General features: G+C 42.7%; 1 protein-coding gene across 2 annotated transcripts in view; it reads left to right on the top strand.

Annotated features, from left to right (window-relative positions):
* Nucleotides 1–20,633, top strand: part of CASR (calcium sensing receptor) — an 83,823-nt gene that overhangs the window by 34,384 nt on the left and 28,806 nt on the right. The gene's annotated exons all lie outside the window — the stretch shown is intronic.

Below are 20,633 nucleotides of genomic sequence, written 5' to 3'. Positions count from 1 at the left end.
CTCTTTCCCCTGCTGACGCCATGACCAGGCTGGGGCTGAAAATCGATCTGCGATCTTTCTGCTCCAGCACAGCCGGCTCTGAGGCGGATGCGGGCTCGAGAACGCGCGGGCGGAAAGGCCGAGGGCGGCGCCTCAGTGGTGGGGGTGGGCTGCTGACAGAGGAGAAAGGAGCCCGCGTTCCGAGGGGCGTCTTTTCCCTGCGCCACCCCTGGCCAAAGGATGGTGGCTGTCCCCAAGAGGTGGGCGGTAATTGAGAGGGAGGAGGGAGACCCTCTCACCCGAAGGAGACGAGGGGAGGGGATAGGGAAAGTGGCCACTTCCAAGCCCAGCCCTCTACGGAGGCCTTCACCAGCTTAAAAGGGGCCTCGCAGGACTCCCCAGACCCACACTGCCAAACTCAGCCATCTTACAGCTGAAGGGACAGACGCCCAGAGAAGAGCAGCAACTGGTCCCAGGGGTCAGTGGCAGAGCCAAGACTAGAACCACAAACTCCAGACCTTTCTCTTCCACGTCTCCCCCACCAGGTTTCTTCAGCAGAAGGGCTTTCTCTTGGTTTCTTCACTAGCAGGTTTCCAAGTTGTTGCATTGACCAATCAGATTATACAGAAAGGATGAGAAATTTAGCCCATTGGAAATCTGAAACCCATCACTCCCTATGGAATTTACAGCAGACCTTTCGTGCTTGTTCTGCTTGCCATCAGTTCAGACTTTTTGCATCTTTCTCAGTGTCACCGTCTGGCCTGTGTCACCTTAGACGTGTTGGCAGATGTTTTGATCATGCTCCCATTGTAGGAGTTTGTCACACAGCTAACATCATCCACCCTGTGGACAGGATGCTAACTGCATTTGGGAAGGTTCCATTTCTCTAATCTAGCTATTGGGTGGCTTACCTGGCTTTCTCAAGCAGTACTGTCTCATCATCATACACTTGCTATTTGAAGGTAGCCATGCTGAAGGTGAACTAAACCAGGTGTTTTCTAGGACCAGAGGGAGATGGCAGATTGACAGTTCTGTTCAATTCAAGTTGAGGGCAGGGAATCACTATCCTCATGATACTAAGAACCAAGGTTTCTTGAGCATTTACTGTGTGCTAGGCTCTGTGCCAAGAACTCAGGAGTATATATTTATATTTTTTTACTATAATCATTATAGCAATCCTGCTACTGTATTCCTGTATTGTTATACATATGAAGAAGCAAAGTCACGGGATTAAACAACTTGCCCCAACTCATCAGCTATTAGTGGTCAAAGCAGAGATTTGAACACTGAGTTCATCCAGAGCCAGTGCCTTCAAAGGTGATGCCCTGTTGCCTCTCGTGATGGAATAAGCATTTTGGAGCAAGGGAAAGGATGCTGCATGAGGAATGAGGAAACTTGGCCTCCATTCTGGTCCTGCCTCTGTGGGCACATCACCTACCCTTGTTTTTCAGGTACATGAAACCTCTGAGACAGATAGAATTATGTGCAGATGTGCATTTTTCTGAGAAAAGCAGCTGTTGTTTTTCATCAGCTGAATCTCAGCTAGATCCACCCACCCTCTCTGCCTCTCCCCCCAAATCATATATTTGTATCAGAATTCTCTGGACTATCTCAGCTTTGTAGCCTTTTGCATGCCAAGGCTCTCTTGTAACATTAGGTAATGACACAGTAGCAGCTTCAAACTCCAGAACCTTTCTCTGGTTCAGGAATGTGAAGGGCTCCTGGCTGCACACTGGCCTTTCAATCACACCCGCATGTCAGATAGCGATCTCAGGAAAGACGACATTGGAATGGGATCATCAAATTCATCCTCCACCTCCTTGCAATGCCTCAGCATTTTTACTTTAGCCTGTTGTATTCTTTACTTGCAGCCATACTCTACATTTATATACAGGCCCTAAGGGAAGAGTTCAGAATCTTTTTTTTTTTCTTTTTACTGTACTATAAAATGGATTCTTGGGGTAATGCATCCATTCATTAGTGAGCATCTGCTGTGTCCTGAGCATACGGCAGCGAACTAGACAGAACCCTGATGCATGAAAACTCAGAGGGGGCTCTGGTAGTGACGTGCTGGAAAAGTGCTCAGGGTGCAGGGGAGTGAGGCCTGTGGAGTTAGGAGGGGACTGCTTGAAAAGTGGTGTTTGAGCCAATCCCTAATGGTGAGGAGGAATGGATTAAGCAAGAGGTGCAGATCACAAGGGTAGGAGAGCACTCCAAGCATAGGAAACAGCTTGTGGGAAGGGGCTAAGACAGTAAAGACCCTGGCCCCTTGGAGGAACTGGAAGGATGGGCAGACAGGAACATGGAAAGAGGGAAAGCAGTGTAGACTCCTTACACCTCTGGATGAGGCTGATGAAGAAGGAGGTATGGCCAGTGTATGCGGGGCTTCCAGAGTCAAAACAAAAAACAAAAAAAAATGGGTCCCAGTACTGGTTGTGACACTAACTGGCTGTGTGACATTGGCAAAGCAGATAACATCTCTGACCTTTCATTTCCTGGATTTAAACATGGGAACTGTGAACTGGGTGAATTCAAAAGTCCTCTCTGATTCAACCAGCCTGTGATTTGTGGCTTTGGAAAAAACAGTGGTCAGTGAAAAAGAGAAAAATGGACCCTGGTAGCAGGGAGCTGGGCGGTAGTATGAGCAAGGCCCTGGTGTGCTCCTAGGAACATAAGCAATTTCATAGAACATCACCATCAAATATAGCCACTCTGTGACTGTGAGGATAAAGACAAAAGTAAGGCCACTCCACAATCACATCCAAACACGGAGAAATAAAAAAATTAACATTGTCCAAACCTCAAAAATGACCAAACATCCCCCTGTCCTCGCTCAGATAATGCTGCTTCTTTACCAATTACAGCATTAGCCTCACTCTAGTCTTCCTTCCTTCTTTTTTTTTTTTTTTTTGTCTTTTCTAGGGCCACTCCCACGGCATATGGAGGTTCCCAGGCTCGGGGTCTAATTGGAGCTGTAGCCACCGGCCTACACCACAGCCACAGCAATGCGGGATCTGAGCCGCATCTGCAACCTACACCATAGCTCACAGCAAGGCCAGGGATCAAACCCGCAAGCTCATGGTTCCTAGCCGGATTGTTAACCACTGAGCCACAATGGGAACTCTAAGTCTTCCTTCCTTCTTGACAAGATTTACTAAGATACCCAATCCAAACGTAGAGTGAGCCCTGCTTCCTGAGGGCACGCAAAGCTCTGCTTCCTTAAACACTCCCCAGAATCGGCACAAGTCCCAACCCCATAAGTCCTTTCTAACAGTGAGTAACAGACCCACTGTGTCCAACCACAGGGAGTAGGGACTGGAGCCACCCTAGCAAGCAGTGCCTCTGACATTTTGCATCTTCACTGCCTCTCCTTCCTCACCCTAGTTCCAGCCGGGTCCTGGTGGTCTTTGACTGAAGGGCATTACATCAGCCTCTTCCACTTCTGACATTCTCTTATCTCACCAGGCTCCCAGCTCTGGGCCTCAAGGCATTAGGGAGTGGAGCCTTGAAGTCAAGGAGAGGAGAATGAGGAAGGGACTTGTAGGAGGACAACTTCTCAAGGGAATTTTCTCCCATCCAATGGTGAAGGAGCAGGATTAAGACTATTTCCAGAGTGAACATTTCTTCCTTCACTCGAAGCCCTGGGCTCCCTCTCTTTGGGCCTACACCCCATCCAGATCATGCCCAGGCTACTTGCCAGGTAGTGATAGTTCTGTTTCCCAACCCAACAACACCAATCATACCCTCCCTTAAAGTCATCTTCACAGGAAGGTAACTCGCTCCCAGAGAACTGACTCATCTGGCAGTATTAAAGGGGGCAGAAAATGTGGCTGGTGGTGATTCAGCTTCTCAGCTTGGACTTCCCACCCTTAGCTAAAGTATTTTCACTGGGTCAGGGTCGGGGAGAGTCCCACTACACAGCCCACTCTGTTCTGTTCGTGTGACCACATGGTAAACAATCACCACCCCTAATACCTTCTGAGTCAGATGGCAACCAGGGGGCAGAAGTGACTTGTTTCTCTGGCTTCCAAGCAGATCATTGGACTCATACCTCTGAGAAAGCTAGTGGAGGCCACTCCTTCTCTTTGCCGAAACCACTGCTTGCACCAGGCAAGTAATGGTTTCCCAAGCTGGCAGTGTACAGTCATGGCAAAAGTAAAGTTTTCTCTGTGTTCCGTTTAATACAGGGCTCAATACAAACTTTCTCTGTAAAGGATCAAATAGTAAACATTTTAGGCTTTGGGGCCAACCAGTCTCTGTCATCACTCTTCAGATCCGCCCTTTAGGCCAAAAGCAACCATTGATAGTATGCAACTGAACAGGCATGTTTGTGCTTCAGTCAAACATTATCTACAAAAACAGGTGGGCTAGATTCGGCCCACAGACTGTGGTTTACTGACCCCTGGTCAAATGTAATCAACACATGGGAACAGCTTAAAAAAAAAAAAATAGGAGTACTCTTTCCCATAACTTTTAAAAGAGCTTTGTTTTTCATCACAAAGATAGGAAGAAGAGGTTTTTTTTAAGTTTGGAAACTTCCAGAAGGCAAAGAAAAAAAAAGAGAAGAGAGAAAAAAGCAAAAATAAGAGAATAGGATTTGATTTCAAAAAAGGAAATGGGGAACTGAAATGGGGAGAGCTCTTTGTAAGGCCTCTTGGGGCTGCTGCTTGCCCTGCCCATCTCTTCAGGAGCCCCTCACTGCTCAGGGGCAGGCAGAGAAGAAAGGAGAAGGCAGTGGATGGCAAGGGATTGCAGAATGCCCAGACTATTTCAGTTCCTAGGAAGAGGCCTTTCTGAGTTCCTGGAAGGAGTCTCAGAGGCAGCAGAAGAGACTAGTGGTCTTGGACAGAGGGCATTTATAAAGGTGACTTCTGATGGCCCCTTGTAGACAGGGTGCTGGACTTCCCCGGGCTTCTGGGTCTGATGCACTGGTTGTGAGGAATATGTACCTCAAACTTTGCAAGTTTGAAAATGGTTAATAATGAAAGATTTAGGTTGAAAAGAAAATCTCCCAAGATTCCGCCAAGGAAAGGTAGAGGACAAGGTAACTAGGTAGGTAAATCCCCTCCATTTGGCTGGGAGAAAAGGCAAGAAGTCACTGTTCTACGGTAAATGGCCATTTTCTCTAGTTCCCATACCATCATACTGATTATAGATTCAGAAAGTCACCTATAGAGCAATGACTTCTCTACTGTGTTTCCTGGAATACTAGTGTCATAAAATGTTAGCAATTATTGCATGAGAAAGATTTCAGAGAAACTGAAGAATGAACTGTGACATTAACAGGAAACTTGTATTCCTGTGCGTATTTGTTTTGGTAGCTTTTGCTGGGGGTGGGGGAGTTATAGTGTTGGGGAAAAACAGTTCATTTTGAAAACCATTCTTAGGAAACAGATTTCAGGGTCAGGAACAGACTACTAAGGTGAACTGATGCAGTGGTTCTCAAACTTGAGTGTATGTTAGATTCACCCAGAGGGCTTGTTAAAAAAAAAAAAAAAACAACAAAAAAACCAGGTTGCTTATATCCCACCCCCAGAATTTCTAATTCAGTAGGTTGGGGTGGGACCAAGGACTTGCATTTCTAACAAGTTCCCAGGTGATGCTACTGCTGCTGGTCCAGCAACCTCACTTGTCTTGCAACCAGCCTGACAGATACAAGGCTCTTTCTACAGTCACAGTTCTGCCTGAGGGGTGCTGCATTATAGGAAATCAATTGAACGGGTTTCTACCATGTGTGAGGGTATATTGGATAATCCAGCTTCAAAGACAGGCTTATAGAAACTTACATGTGATTTATTTGGAGAAGGTTTATTACTTTGAGACAGGCTTCCTCCAGATCACTGCAGATGTCATTAGCAATGGAGAGTCTTCTCACAGGGGCAATGGAAGGTGGCGTGTTCCAGGATTTATTTTTTAAATGATGCTTTATGATTCTCCTGTGCAAAGTTGGAGAAGGCAGTTAATAAATCCATAAAAATTTATTGACATTTCCTGACAGGGATATACAGTTCTGCAAAAATGGGTACAAAATCCAAAATGAATTTAACAGGGGGCCGTAATTCTTCATATGAAGTAAAATTCAGCTTGGACAATCGCAATGTGATGTATTTGGGGATTTTAAAAAATACCAATGTAAATTCAGATAGGACTGCTCAAGCAAATGTATATTAGAAAAATGAGGAGGACCTAGATGGCCAGAATGTGGATGTGAATCAGCCAAATTATGGTGTTATGGACAAAAAGGCAACAAATGCGTCCTGAGATCTGTCATGGAAGGGCTGGGACACAATGCCTCCCAACCTCAGGTCAGTCTCAAGCATGGTACCAATTTTTGTTAGCATACTCTAAAAAATGATGTAAAGGAGTTAGAAAAAGTCCATGGAATATTAGTGTATATTTCTAGAAAATATGAAATAGCCCCAAGCAGAAAGATTTGAAAGAAATTTCAGTTGTTAGGCATGGAAAAAAAAAATGAAGGCCATTCTCTTCTACCCTTAAATGGGTGAGAGTTTTCTGCCTCTGGTCTTTCATTTTAGTAGTAAAGTAAGCAAGAGGAAGTGGCCCTACTTTTAAAAAACGTGTGATTTTAGTTAACTTTGAGGAAAAATATCTTCTTTACAACAGGATGAAAAAACCTTGGGGTTATGTCATGTTGGCCTTGCAGATTTGCAAGAAGCTAGTAACAGTTATCCATTGATTGATTGATTGATTGATTGTCTTTTGTCTTTTTAGGGCCACACCAGCGGCATATGGAGGTTCTCACAAATGGAAGCTTCAGCTGCCAGCCTGAGCCACAGCCACAGCAACACAGGATCTGAGCCGTGTCTTCGACCTACACCACCGCTCATGGCAACACCGGATCCTTAACCCACTGGCGGAGGCAGGGATCAAACCCGAGTCCTCATGGATGCCAGTCAGGTTCTCTAACCACTGAGCCACAACAGGAACTCCAGTTAACCATTTTAAGTGCCTTTAAAATTTCATAGAGCTCTCGCATGATTTCTGCGGTCCTGGAGAAAACTCGACGGAAAAAAATTGTCATGTTATTGAAACAGTCCAAATGCCCATCAGTGGGAAGGTACCTGAATAAATGTGATCTATTCATACAGTGGACTATTATACAGCATTCAAAATGATGAACTACAGTAAAACAATAACATAGGTGCCTCATAATATTAAGTGATAAAAGTAAGTCTCTGAAAATTATATGCAGTATGATATACTTTTATAAAGATTAAGACAACATAAAAAAATACTTTCTAGGAATACAAGTAGATATAACCACATACAAGGAAAGCAAGAGATGACTACAATATAAAAGACTGACAGCAGTTCTCATGGCTCAGCAGTAACAAACCCAACTAGGATCCATGTGTGGGTTCCATCCCTGGCCTCCCTCAGTGGGTTAAGGATCCAGCTTGGCTGTGAGCTGTGATGTAGGTCACAGACGTGGCTTGATCTGGCATTGCTGTGGCTGTGGCTGTGGCCAGCAGCTATAGCTTCAATTTGACCCCTAACTTGGGAACTTCCATATGCCATGGGTGGTGAAAAGACCAAAAAAAAAAAAAAAAAAAAAAGTCTGACAGTACCATGGGTAGATGAGAGTATGGATCAATGGAAATTCTTATATAATGCTTATGGGAAGATAAATTGATTACAACCATTTGAAAAACTTTTTGGTAGTATCTACTGGAGCTACACATACACAAACTATGACACAGTAGTTCTATTTCTAGATATGCACTCAACAGACATGTAGGTTTTTCACCAAAAGACATCTTCAAGAATGTAGAAGCACTATTCATTAAAACCTCAAATTATGTATTAATGGGTAAATGAATAATGTGTGATATATAAAAATACTGTGTAACAGTGAGAAGAAACATACTGTGGTGACATACAACTATATAGATGAATCTTGCACATCATGTTGGACAAAAGAAGGCAGACAAAAGAGTGTATATTACATAATTCCATTTATGCAAAGTTCAAAAATGTGGACAACTGATTTGTAATGGTAGAGGTTAGGCTGTTGGTTACCTTGGGTCAAGAGTGGTGACTGGGAAAAGTCATGACTGGGGCCTTAGGGTTTCTGGTTCTTTGTTTGATCTGGGTGCTGCTTGCATGGATGTTATTACTTTATGAAAATTCTCGGAGTTCCCATCGTGGCTCAGTGGTTAATGAATCTGACTAGGAACCATGAGGTTGCGGGTTCGATCCCTGGCCTCTCTCAGTGGATTAAGGATCTGGCATTGTGATAAGCTCTGGTGTAGGCTGCAGATGCTGCTTGGATCCCACACTGCTGTGGCTGTGGTGTAGGCCAGCGACTACAGCTCCGATTAGACCCCTAGCCTGGGAATCTCCGTATGCCTTGGGAGCGGCCATAGAAAAGGCAAAAAAGACAAAAAAAGAAAGAAAGAAAGAAAGAAAATTCTCTTATGATTTGTGCACATGTCTGATGTTTTATTAAGTAAAAGTTTATTTTAAGAGAGTGAGAAGAGTTCCCGTTGTGGCTCAGCGGTAATGAACCCAACTGGTATCCATGAGGATATGGGTTTGATCCCTGGCCCCAGTCAGTGGGTTAAGGATGCAGTGTTGCCATGAGCTGTGGTGCAGGTAGCAGATGAGGCTCAGATCAGACGTGGCTGTGGCTGTGGCTGTGGTTTAGCCCATCCACTGCAGCTCCGATTCAACCCCTAACCTGGGAACCCCCGTATGCTACAGGTACAGCCCTAAAAAGAAAATAATAAATAAATAAATAAATAAATAGAGAGGGAGAAGAGAGAGAAAAGAAGTTAGGTGAAAATAAGAAAAAAAAAAGGATGGAGAATATGAAGAAGTAAGAAGTATCCATAAACATATTTTTAAAACATATTTCAAAGTATATTCAGTGTGACTAGACAGTAAAATTTTAGTAAAACCTCTTTGCAGTGTTTTTCCTTCTTATTTAGTGTTTATTTATATTGTCATCCTCTTAAATAACACTTTATAATAACTTATTGGATTCAAAAAGTAATACTTTTTTTTTTCCAAAACAAGGAAGAAATACATAATCCCACCACTGAGATCTAGTCACTCTTTTAACATTTTGTTTTGTATCCTCCTCCCTTTACTACGATGTAAAATTGTTTTAAGCGGAGTTCCCATTGTGGCTCAGCGGAAATGAATCTGACTAGTATCCATAAGGATGCAGGTTCGATCCCTGGCCTTGCTCAGTGGGTCAGGGATCCAGCGTTGCTGTGAGCTATGGTGTAGGTCGAAGACTCGGCTTGGATCCAGTGCAGCTGTGGCGTAGGCTAGCGGCAACAGCTCTGATTCCCCGACACCTAGCCTGGGAACCTCCCTGCTGGTTCAGCCCTAAAAAGACAAAAAAATTGTTTTCTCACATTATCATGATAATGTGAGAAAAAAAGAACGTATACATGTATGTGTAACTGGGTCACTGTGCTGTACAGTAGGGGAAAAAAATAATGTATTGGGGAAATAAATAATAAAAAAGAAAAATTGATTTAATGCAGGTGTTCTGGAGGGTGGGGAAGAAAGCAAGGAAATGATGGACATGTGGTTTAGGATGATGGTTTTTTTGGTGGGAGAGAGGCAGGACAATAGGATGGAAGAGGGGAACATAAGATACTGCTGATGTTCTTTGTTTTGGATGGTAGATTCACAGGTGCTTATTCATTATTAAAATTTAGAAATAAATAAAGGTGGGTAAAGTTGGTCAAAATGTACAATCTTCCAGTTAGAAACTAAATAAGTCATGGGGATGTAATGTACAGCATGGTGACTATAGTTAGTGATACTATATTGTAGATTTGAAACTTGCTAAGAAAGTAAACCTTAAAAATTTTCATCACAGGAAAAAAACTTGACTAGGTATGGTGATGAATGTTATCTAAACTTATTGTGGTGATCATCTTGCAATGTATACAAATGTCAAATCATTATGCTGCACCTGAAACTAATATAATGTTATATGTCAATTATAGCTCAATAAAAAAAGAAATATTTCTAGAAAATACTAGAGAATCAATGAACGATAATGCTAACTTATATAATAAAAGAACTCAGGAAGATATCAGGATATATAATTAACATATGAAAATCAAATAGCTTTCATAGATACAAACAGTAACCAGCTAGAGGATATAATAGTAAAGAAAGTCCCATTTACTAATAGCGAAGGTGATTAAATACTTAGGAATAAACTTGACAAAAATGTGCAAAACCTAAAAGATGAAACACTCTTGAAAGACACAACATTAAACTTGAACAAAAGGAAAGGCATTTCTGTTCCTAGGATAATTCATCATCATAAAGATGTAACACAACCCCAGCAAAAATGTCTACAATCTTTTTTTTTTTTTTTTTATGGAGCTAGACAAGTTGGTGCTAAAGTTCATAAGGAAAAACAAGCATGCAGGAATAGTGGGGAACACACTAAGAAATAAAAGCTACAAATGTTCCTAGTCGTACCAGGTATTAAACCAAACTATAAATTTCCACAATGATGACAGGGCGTGACTGCCACAAGCATAGATGAGTAGACCAGTAGGACGGAATAGAAAGTCCTGAACTAGATCTGAGTAAATATGGAAATAATAAATATGGCATCTTAAATCATGAAATCAAAGGTGGGCTTTTTAATAAAGGTCACTGGCACAAAGAGGCAGCCACTTGGAAAAAAAAGATAAAATTAGATCTCACACTGTACACAAAAATAAACACTCTGATCAGGAAATTCAGTGTAAAAAAAAAATTAGACAGAAAATAATTCAGTAAACTAGAAAAAACATGGTGAATTCCTCAATAAACTCAGTATAAGGAAAAGCTTTCTAACACTTACTCAAAATCCAATGGCAGTAAAAGAAGTAATTCATAAATTTGACTATATAAAAGTGTTTTTTAAAATTGCATGGTAAAGTCAAAGAAGAGCTACCAAATTGGAAGAAGCTATTTGCAGCATATATCACAGATAAAGAGCTAATGCATTATATCCAAAGAACTCTTAAAATTTGAGGGGAAAAGGACCAAAACTCTGATGAAAAAAAAATTGGAAAAATATATGAACAGCAAAAATAATGATAAAATAATAAAAGGAGATCAGGCATGGATCAAGGATTAGGAATTGTCACCACCTAAGGATTATGATTAATCCAATTTCGTGCACCTGAGGTCCAATTAAAACTATGATAATTCCCATAATAGATTTTAGGCTACAGTTAAAAGTAAGTTTAGTTTTCCAAAGAGCTGAAATAATTTTAAGACACGTTACAATGTACTGACAAGTCAGAAAAAAAAAAGAAAAAAAATGGCTTCCCTTCCTTTTCATCACTAAACTGCAGATTTTTTCAGTAAGTTCTGAATTCCAACTTCTGCACATGGTAAAAATGGCCACCACCATCGATGTGTTAGAAGTTCCAGTGTGAACTGGATACACCTCCCAGGTCTCCTCTGCTTGTAGAATTCTGTATTTTAGACCAATGACCTGGTGTCCCAAACAATCTGCCTGAATCTACCCACTCAGTTAATGAGGCAAAAATTAAAAATTTCCCAGGCCCCTTCCTTCTGATTACACAGAGACTTTCACCTGGGACAGTTAGTGCCTGAAGCAAAACTCCAGATTTATGCATTTGCTTGTGTGTTTATATCCCTATCATTGTTATAAAAATGAAAGATTTAGTATGGTGAGGAAATTGGGGTGAAATAAGAGCAGGAAGAAAAAAGGAATATCATAAGTAACATTAGAACACAAAAATGCATGCTTTGGTGTCTATCTTAGCTAGAGCTGGGCCACAAATTTGGCTTACAGCTTCCTAACAGTTGGAGCACAGAGGGAAACAGGTGGAGATAAAAGATTCATAATGCCTATAAAGTAATTTGGGCAATTTCCGAAAGACAAGTGATTTCATTTGCTCAGAGATGTGTCCCAAGGGTAGTCTGCAGTAGATTTTACCAGTTCACAAGAGCCGATGGTTAAATATTAAGGATTTTTGCAAGTTGGTTGTTAGATCATTGGTAGCTCGAAATCAGCCAAGGTGGGAATATTTAGCAAACACTACAAATCAGGTTTGTTTTTGTTTGTTTGTTGGTTTTTTCTTTTTGCCTTTGGAGACCCGGCTTGTCAACACACCACTGCATGTTTTGGTGGTCCTTGTAGGGGTACACGCCAGAGGAGCAAGTAGGAGAGAGAAGGCTTGGTGTTCAGGCTTGTTTAGTACAGCAGAAACTCCCTCTGGAAAAGGGAAAGCATATATGTTCAGGACCAGAGCACGAGTGCAGTCTGCATCAGCACTCACCATCCCCTTCCCCCTGCCCCAGTCCTTCCTGCTTTCCAGTTCTATCTTTTGGAATTTCACAGCTGGAGTTACAAAAAATGCTAGGTCCAATGAGACACAGACATCTCACCATTCAAAAAATTCATCCAGGAGTTCCCATCGTGTCTCAGTGGTTAATGAATCTGACTGGGAACCATAAGGTTGCAGGTTCAATCCCTGGCCTCTCTCAACGGGTTAAAGATCCGGCGTTGCCATGAGCTGTGGTGTAGGTCACAGACGCGGCTTGGATGTGCCGTGGCTGTGGTGTAGGCCAGCGGCTACAGCTCCAATTAGACTCCTAGCCTGGGAACCTCCATATGCCTTGGGAGTGGCCCTAGAAAAGGCAAAAAGACCAAAAAAAAAAAAAAAAATGCATCCAGAGAGACTGGGAGAGGCTCAGGTGAGGGGTTTTATGCTTTTCACTAGGTCAGCTCTTCCCAAGCCTGTATTTCATAGCATTGTAACAAGTGTCCTACAGGGGGGAAAAGTGTTCCAGGCCAAAATGAATTTGAAAATGAATGGGTTAAAGTTGAGCCATTTTCTTTACTGCAGGACTTATCAGAGCCTTTGGGAAGTGAGTGTGCCCTTGTGGCACAGAGTACACATCAATTTCCAAACTTGTTTTTACTGCAGGACACTTTGTGCTGGCACCAGGTTGGAAAAAATGCCACCCTGGATAGTCAGGGTTCCCTGCAATTTTGAAAGGTAATGCTGAGATGTTATTCCATAGAAATAGTTCTTTCATGCCGAACTTGAAACTCTGGCATTTTTCTTTATAAGAACATGACTTGCATGTCTTTAATTTTCACCTGAACCATTTCATTAAGTCTGTGGCTGTCCACACATCCATCAGCAGAGCTTACTTAAGGGAAATGTTTCAGAACAAGGAATTTCGTCGCCCATGGCCCATGTCCCCAGGAACTCAGTCAGAGCCCAAAGCCAGCATCTACTTTCAAGTTTCAAGATTCTGGATTAGAGAAATGAGCATTTCTTGTTATTTTTCTAAACCTGAATTTTCACCCCCCTCAACTCCTATTTCCTTCTTTCTTTCTCTGTCCTTTCTTCTTGCAATAGCTTCATAAATGTCTAAGACAATTTTCGTGCCATGGGCACTCCACACAGGTAGTCATTCAGTCATTTACAGAGTTAGCCCCTCCATGTCCCAAGCCATGAAAAGGACAGACCGGGCCCCGTGTCAAGGAGCTCACAGTACAAAATTAATGGATGTTCGTTTCCTCTCCAATTTATCTTCTTTATTTGCTTTGTCTCAGCTCTTTCCCCTGACTTTGCTCAGCACCCGTGCTGGTCCTCCCCACCCTTATTCATCCTTTCTCCTCCCTTCCCTGATAGCTTTTTCCAATGACTAACAGGAACCCAGCTCAGCTGGTTTTTATCACGCTCCTGTCCTTGCATTTTTCCGACTCAATTAAGCCATTACCAGAGCTAAATGAGGCATGGACTCTCCAAAAGTCACACCTGTTGTCAGGGAGATGGCGGGTGAGACCCTGTGCAGCTGGCGGGCAGGCAGCAAACAGGGTTTGAGAGAGGCAGCCGAGTGTGACCCATGACCCAGCAGTTTGTCCTCCCCTGGTGCTGAAAAAGGGCCCTCATTGTAAAACAAGATGTCCCTTGCTTTAATATAGAAGGAACTATGTCTGATCTGATATAGAACTGAGGATGGTCACATTGGTGCTGACAGATAAGATGTCCCTAAATCTTTGGCAAATGTGTACCCGGTGCATATAAAAATCCACATTGTGTGAGTTCCCATCATGGCACAGAAGAAATGAATCCGGCTCGAAAGCATGAGGTTGTGGGTTCAATCCCTGGCCTCACTCAGTGAGTTAAGGATCCGGTGTGGCTGTGACCTGTGGTGTAGGTCACAGACGCGGCTGGGATCCCATGTTTCTGTGGCTGCGGCATAGGCCAGCAACTGTAGCTTTGATTAGACCCCTAGCCTGGGAATCTCTGTATGTGGCAGGAGCAGCCCTAAAAAAAAAATCCACATCGTGGATGTGGATGTGTCCTCAGCAAGAGGTATAGAAAGCTGTAACCAGAGCCGGGTACACGGGGTTTTGTAATTATTGGTTGACTTTCACAGGTTTTTCTCTGTTCACCTTCATTAAAAGGTACATGTTTCACCTCTGCAATGGTGGCTTTGCACCTTACTGTTAGTATTCTTTATGATCACAGTGATGAAAGAGGGCAGAGATTACAGTACAATAAACCAGAGACAAATAAGTGTGTTCACCCTAGGAAGATAAATGATAACTAATCTCTACTGCAAATCAATTTTGGTTTCATAACCACCGTTTTTCTAGGCAACCTAGAATTTTTATTTCCGCAGCCTAGGAATTGAGAAATTGTAACTTCTGAGCATCCTGTGCTTCTAATTTACTAAGTGGTTTTATATTCAGAAGGTCTATTTTCTCTAGTTGAAATGTTGACAAAATCATTAGTCTAGTTACACAGTTTCCAGAAATGTTAAGGCCAAGAGTCAAGACCCAGGGTTTTTACCTTGGTGAAAATGAAGTGATGCTGTAAGTTAGCCTTGCCTTTCTGTGTTAATTTGTCCATGACCTTTGAACTTGGATGAAGCTATCCAATTTTTTGGACAAATGCAAGTTCAAATGCAAGATATTTTTTGATCATTCATTCAGCACCAGGTTCCATGTTGGGGACACAACTGATCACAATGAAGCTCCTGCCCTTGGGAGCCTTCAGTCTTGTGGGTGAGGCCTTCCCTGTTCTGTCCTAGAATTGCCCAACCAGCCCCCAGTTTTTACTGGTTATGCTTCATTCATTTATTCATTGATTAAATCAGCAAATATAGGTGGATCCTCTGCTAAGTACCAGACATTATGCTTGGAGCCAGGCTACCATGAGAAAAAGAAAGGTTCTACCCTCATGAAGCTTCCAGGCCCCACCTCAAACTAATTCTCTCTCCTGGAAGACACCAGAAAAAATGTCACTCCTCTCTTTGTACTTTCTCAATACACAGTTCATGCTTCTTCCTAGCATTTGCCTCACTGTAATTATAGTGCATCTCCCTGTCTCCTTTTATTTTTTTTTATTCTTTTTGGTTTTTATTTTTTTATTTTTGTCTTTTCTAGGGCCGCTCCCACAGCATATGGAGGTTCCCAGGCTAGGGGTCAAATTGGAGCTGTATCCGCCAGCCTACACCACAGTCACAGCAATGTGGGATCCAAGCAGTGTCTTCGACCTACACCACAGCTCATGGCAACGCCGGATCCTTAACCCACTGAGCGAGGCCAGGGATCGAACCCGCAACCTCATGGTTCCTAGTTGGATTCGTTAACCACTGCGCCACAACGGGAACTCCTCTGTTTCCTTTTAAACCATGAGCACCTTGAAGACAACAGTCTCCACTTCCTTTCCAGAGTACCTTTTACTCCCTAGTGTCTAGTAAAGGAGCTCAATGTGGATCTTTTTGAATGAATAAATAATTGCATGAATTTATAAGTTCATAAACCTCTGGAACCATAGACCAGCCTTTCCTGACCTCCCATCTCACCTCTCTTGGATGATGGGGAACTCAGAAATCAATCTCCTGTCAGTACTGAAACACTCTTCTCAATTTCAAGGACCTTCTAAATATAAAACCAGCTGGTTCATGGGTCATTTCTTCTTCCAAGCATATCTACACTTGAGATAAAAAACAAATACTAGATTCAGCTTGTGTTTGTGAAACTTTTTTGCAGGAGGGCAAACATGATTGCTTATGATTAAAATGAACTTATAGTAAGGAGAACAAATGAGTTTATTTGTTGTTCTTAGATACTGTTGATATAGCTGCAGTAAGAAAGAAAAAACAACAGTTTCTTAAACAAGCTAGAAGCTTTTTTTCTCTGTCTTGTAAGAGTCCAGGAACAGTCTGATATTGAGGTTCTGCTCCATGAAACCCTCAGCTCATGGTACCATAATCCCCTGGGATGATGCACTTGGTTCATGGCTCATGGCTCAAGATGGGCTCAAGCTGTTACATCCACCTTGATGCAGCAGAGTAGAGGAAGAAGAAATGAAAAGACAAAGGAAAAACACCAACTTTCTCTTACAGTTTCCTAGAAGCTTCCACAGGGCACTTCAGCCAACATCCCATTGGCCAAAATATAGTCATATGGCCACACATAGTTACAAAAGACGTTGGAGAAGGTAGGCTTTATTTTGGAAAACCACTTGTCCAGCTAAAAACTATTTTACTGTGGCATAAAAGGAGTACAGTATAAGGGCTACCATTAGAAGTGTCCACTACAGGTCCTAAAACCATAATGTTAGTGATTATTCAAGAACTTTTGCACTCTGGTTATGGTAAGCTAAAGTCATAATGATGAATCCAATCATTAATCCACTGTGCTATGATCATGCTTGGTACTTCTGTAACTGTCCATATCTAAGGGGTAGGAGGAGTGAGGTAAAAAGAAAAGAAAGCTTTTGCAACAGGGAAGTGGGGGGGCAGGGCGGTGATGGGAGTCTGGCTAAGGCAGTGGCACCCAGAGTGGAAAGGGGAAGGCAGTGGTGAAAAAGATGGTAGAATCAATGGAATAGCGTGATTGGATATGAGAGGAAAGGGGGAAGGTGGATCTAGAATGATTCTCAGCTTTGAAAGCAAATTAGACCCTGGTAATTGGACTTAAAAGGGTGATTTGGAGACTACATTAGACTCATAGAGTTAACTGCTGCAAATGGACCCGAAATCTCTCCTTCATCTGTTACTTCTTGCCATGAATTTTCTGTTGAATGGACTAATGAAGTTAATCAATTTCTCCAAGTAGTTAATTTTTCACAGGAAAAGTTTAACAGGTCTTAGTGACTTCCCCTAACCAGTTATAATGTCCCCTCTCCTAATGCAGTACACTGCATGGGACTCCTTAACATTCTGAGTTCTCGAGGCATTCTTAAATAAAGTGCCAGGATTTCTCACTTGAGTAATCCTTTCCCCCATCTAGAAAGTGGAGTAGGTATTGTCCTCTTTACTATTGTGAATTTTAAAATACTTTGGATGCTTAAAGGACTTGATGCTTGGCTCAGTAAATGCCAATTTCAGTCTCCTTCCAAAATACTTTTTTATGCATTCATTCAACAAACATTCACTTAGCAGTTACTATTGCAGACATTGTGCTATGTGCTGGGGAGCAAAGTTGAATTTAGTCATTGGAAACAAAGTTACTATATATTTTTTCACTTTTAAATGTTGGGGTGGAGTTCCCGTCGTGGCGCAGTGATTAATGAATCCGACTAAGAACCATGAGGTTGAGGGTTCGATCCCTGGCCTTGCTCAGTGGGTTAAGGATCCACCATTGCCCTGAGCTGTGGTGTAGGTTGCAGACACGGCTCGGATCCCTTGTTGCTGTGGCCCTGGTGTAGGCTGGCTGCTACAGCTCCGATTTGACCCCTAGCCTGGGAACCTCCATATGCCACGGGAGCGGCCCAAGAAATGCCAAAAAAAAAAAAAAAAAGTTGGGGTAAATGCTGCCCACTGGATAGTGAGCTCCTGAGGTCTGGGAATAGGCACATATGCAGCACCTTTATATTTCCAACCCTTAGCATATGTACTTATTAAATGTATGAATGAATACATGACCAAGATCAACAAATGAAGACAAATTTTTAAGACTTATTTTTTCTCTATAGTTTATTTACAATGTTCTGTCAGTTTCTGCTGTACAGCAAAGTAACCAAATCATACATATATATATAACACTTTTTCTCACATTACCCTCCATCATGTTCCATCACAAGTGGTTAGATATAGTTCCCTGTGCTATACAGCAGAATATCATGGCTTATCCGCTCCAAATGCAATAGTTTGCACCTATTAACCCCAAACTCCCAGCCCATCCCACTCCCTCCCCCTCCCCCTTGGCAACCACAAGTCTGTTCTCCATGTCCATGAGTTTGTTTCATCTCTGTAAATAGGTTCATTTGTGCCATATATTAGATTCCAGATATGATAAGCGATATCATGGTATTTGTCATTCTCTTTCTGACTTACTCCACTCAGTGTGAGAGTGTCTAGTTCCATCCATGTTGCTACAAATGGCATTATTTTGTTCTTTTTTTGTGGATGAGTAGTATTCCATTCTGTATAGGTACCACATCTTCTTAATCCATTTATCTGTAGATGGACATTTAGGTTGTTTCCTTGTCTTGGTGAAGCCAGAAAAAAAAAAATTAAGAGCAGGACTGGAGTGAGATAACTAGGATGGTCATGGGTGGTCAGATATTGTTAGATACAATTCTGCAGCTTCTGGGGTGCTCCTTCCATTTGGAGCCCATCACCATCTGCTGATATAGCTGTTGGAGAAGGATATGGGTTCCTGAGGGGCAGGGGCAGCATATGACGATAGTTAAGAGCTTGGGATCTGCAATCAAACAATTATGCATCCAATTATAATAAAGTGTGATCAATCTTCCAAGAGAGGAATTCCAAGATCCAAGATGTAAGACTATAACAGGTGGGCCTACTTAAATTGAGAGTCAGAGAAGGCCTCCTTATAGAGTTCACTAAGTGGCTCACTGCACAACTGAGGAGTTAATGTGGGTAGAAAGCCAACCTGTGCTCCACTCTCCAAGCTGGACACCTTACTATAGGGTTGTGTCTGGCCCACAGGAATTCTTTTCCCCATGCACACAATGACCCCACAGTTCACCAAGACATGTCTCCACAGTTAAAAACATGGGAAAGCTAAAAGACAAGTAGATGTTTTCCAGGCAAGGTTTAGGCCAGAGGGACCACAGAGGGGGAATGGCGTTTTTTAAAAGACCTGTACTTGAGGATCTAAAATAAGTTCACTGTGGCTGGAGTGTGGAGTTCAGAGGGAAGACTAGCAAGAGTGAAGCTGGAAAGGCACTCATCACAGCTGGCATTTTCTGTGACTTTACTAGTTAGATTGTGCTAATGGCTCTCCATGTGTTATTTTATTGAGATCAAAGGTTGTGACTTTCTCAAAGTCATATGTTAGGAAATAGTGGAACTGTGATTCAAAGCCAGGTTTAACTCCAGAGGCTATGCTCCAAAGCACTTGTTCCAAGGCATCCAAAGATTCACAAAGATGGATTGCAAAGGGACAAAACTAGGAGCAGGGAAGCCAGTTAAGAAATAGTTGCAAAGTGGAGTTCCTGTCATGGCACAGTGGAAATGAATCTGACTAGGAACTGTGAGGTTGCAGGTTCAATCCCTGGCCCCACTCAGTGGGTTAAGGATCTGGCAATGCCGTGAGCTGTGGTGTAGGTCGCGGACGCAGCTCGGCTCCCACGTTATTGTGGCTGTGGTGTAGGCCAGCAGCTGTAGCTTTGATTTGACCCCTAGCCTGGGAACCTCCATATGCCGCTGGGGCAGCCCTAAAAAGCAAAAAAAGAAAAGGAGATAGTTGCATAAATCCAGATAAGAAATGCTGGTGGACTTAAGAGGGAGTGGATGGATTCCAAAGAGATTTAGGAAGTAAAGTCTGTATGACTTGGTGGTTGTTTGAATCTGAATGACAGTGATGAGAAGAGGGAAGAGGCAAGGATGAGTCCTCATGTTGTGTCTTTGGCAATGGCATGTCATTTACTGAGACAGAAAATAGCAAAGGAGGAACAAGTTTGGGAGGGAGGTGAGTTTAGAGTCTGTCAAGTTGGAAACACCATGGGGCATCGAGGTGGAGATGTCCAGTTGACAGTTGAATGCTTGGGCCCGAACCTCCAGAAAGGCTGTACAGTTAGCCTTCATTGTCGTGTAATTGGCAGTCGACCCACTGAGTAGGTAAGAGAGTATCAAAGGAGAAGAGCAGAGAGTTCCTAGTAGGATAAGCATGCTAAAGGAGAAAGACTATTCCCTAGATCCAGCTGGAGAGCCTGGGAGAACATAAGCTGACACTTGATTTAGCTGCATTCTTTTTTTTTTGTCTTTTTGTCTTTTTTGCTATTTCTTGGGCCGCTCCTGCGGCATATGGAGGTTCCCAGGCTAGGGGTCGAATCGGAGCTGAAGCCACCGGCCTACACCACAGCCATAGCAACTCGGGATCCGAGCCGCGTCTGCGACCTAGACCACGGCTCAGGGCAATGGTGGATCCTTAACCCACTGAGCAAGGCCAGGGATCGAACCCGCAACCTCATGGTTCCTAGTCGGATTCATTAACCACTGAGCCACGACGGGAACTCATCTGCATTCTTTATAAGAACTCTTCCTCAAAGGTTTATGGAGTATCCTTTACAAACTGCAACCAGAGATCTGGAAATGAGGAGGCCCCCAAAAGGGGGGACTGCAATAATAAATAAAAGTAAGTGGATAAGTAGCTTTTCTGACATTTTTTGTTTGAAGTCAGAATTTAAATT

The sequence above is a fragment of the Phacochoerus africanus genome, chromosome 1 (genome assembly GCF_016906955.1).
Source record: "Phacochoerus africanus isolate WHEZ1 chromosome 1, ROS_Pafr_v1, whole genome shotgun sequence".
NCBI classification, from domain to species: Eukaryota; Metazoa; Chordata; class Mammalia; order Artiodactyla; family Suidae; genus Phacochoerus; species Phacochoerus africanus.
This window is presented reverse-complemented; position numbering and strand designations above follow the sequence as displayed.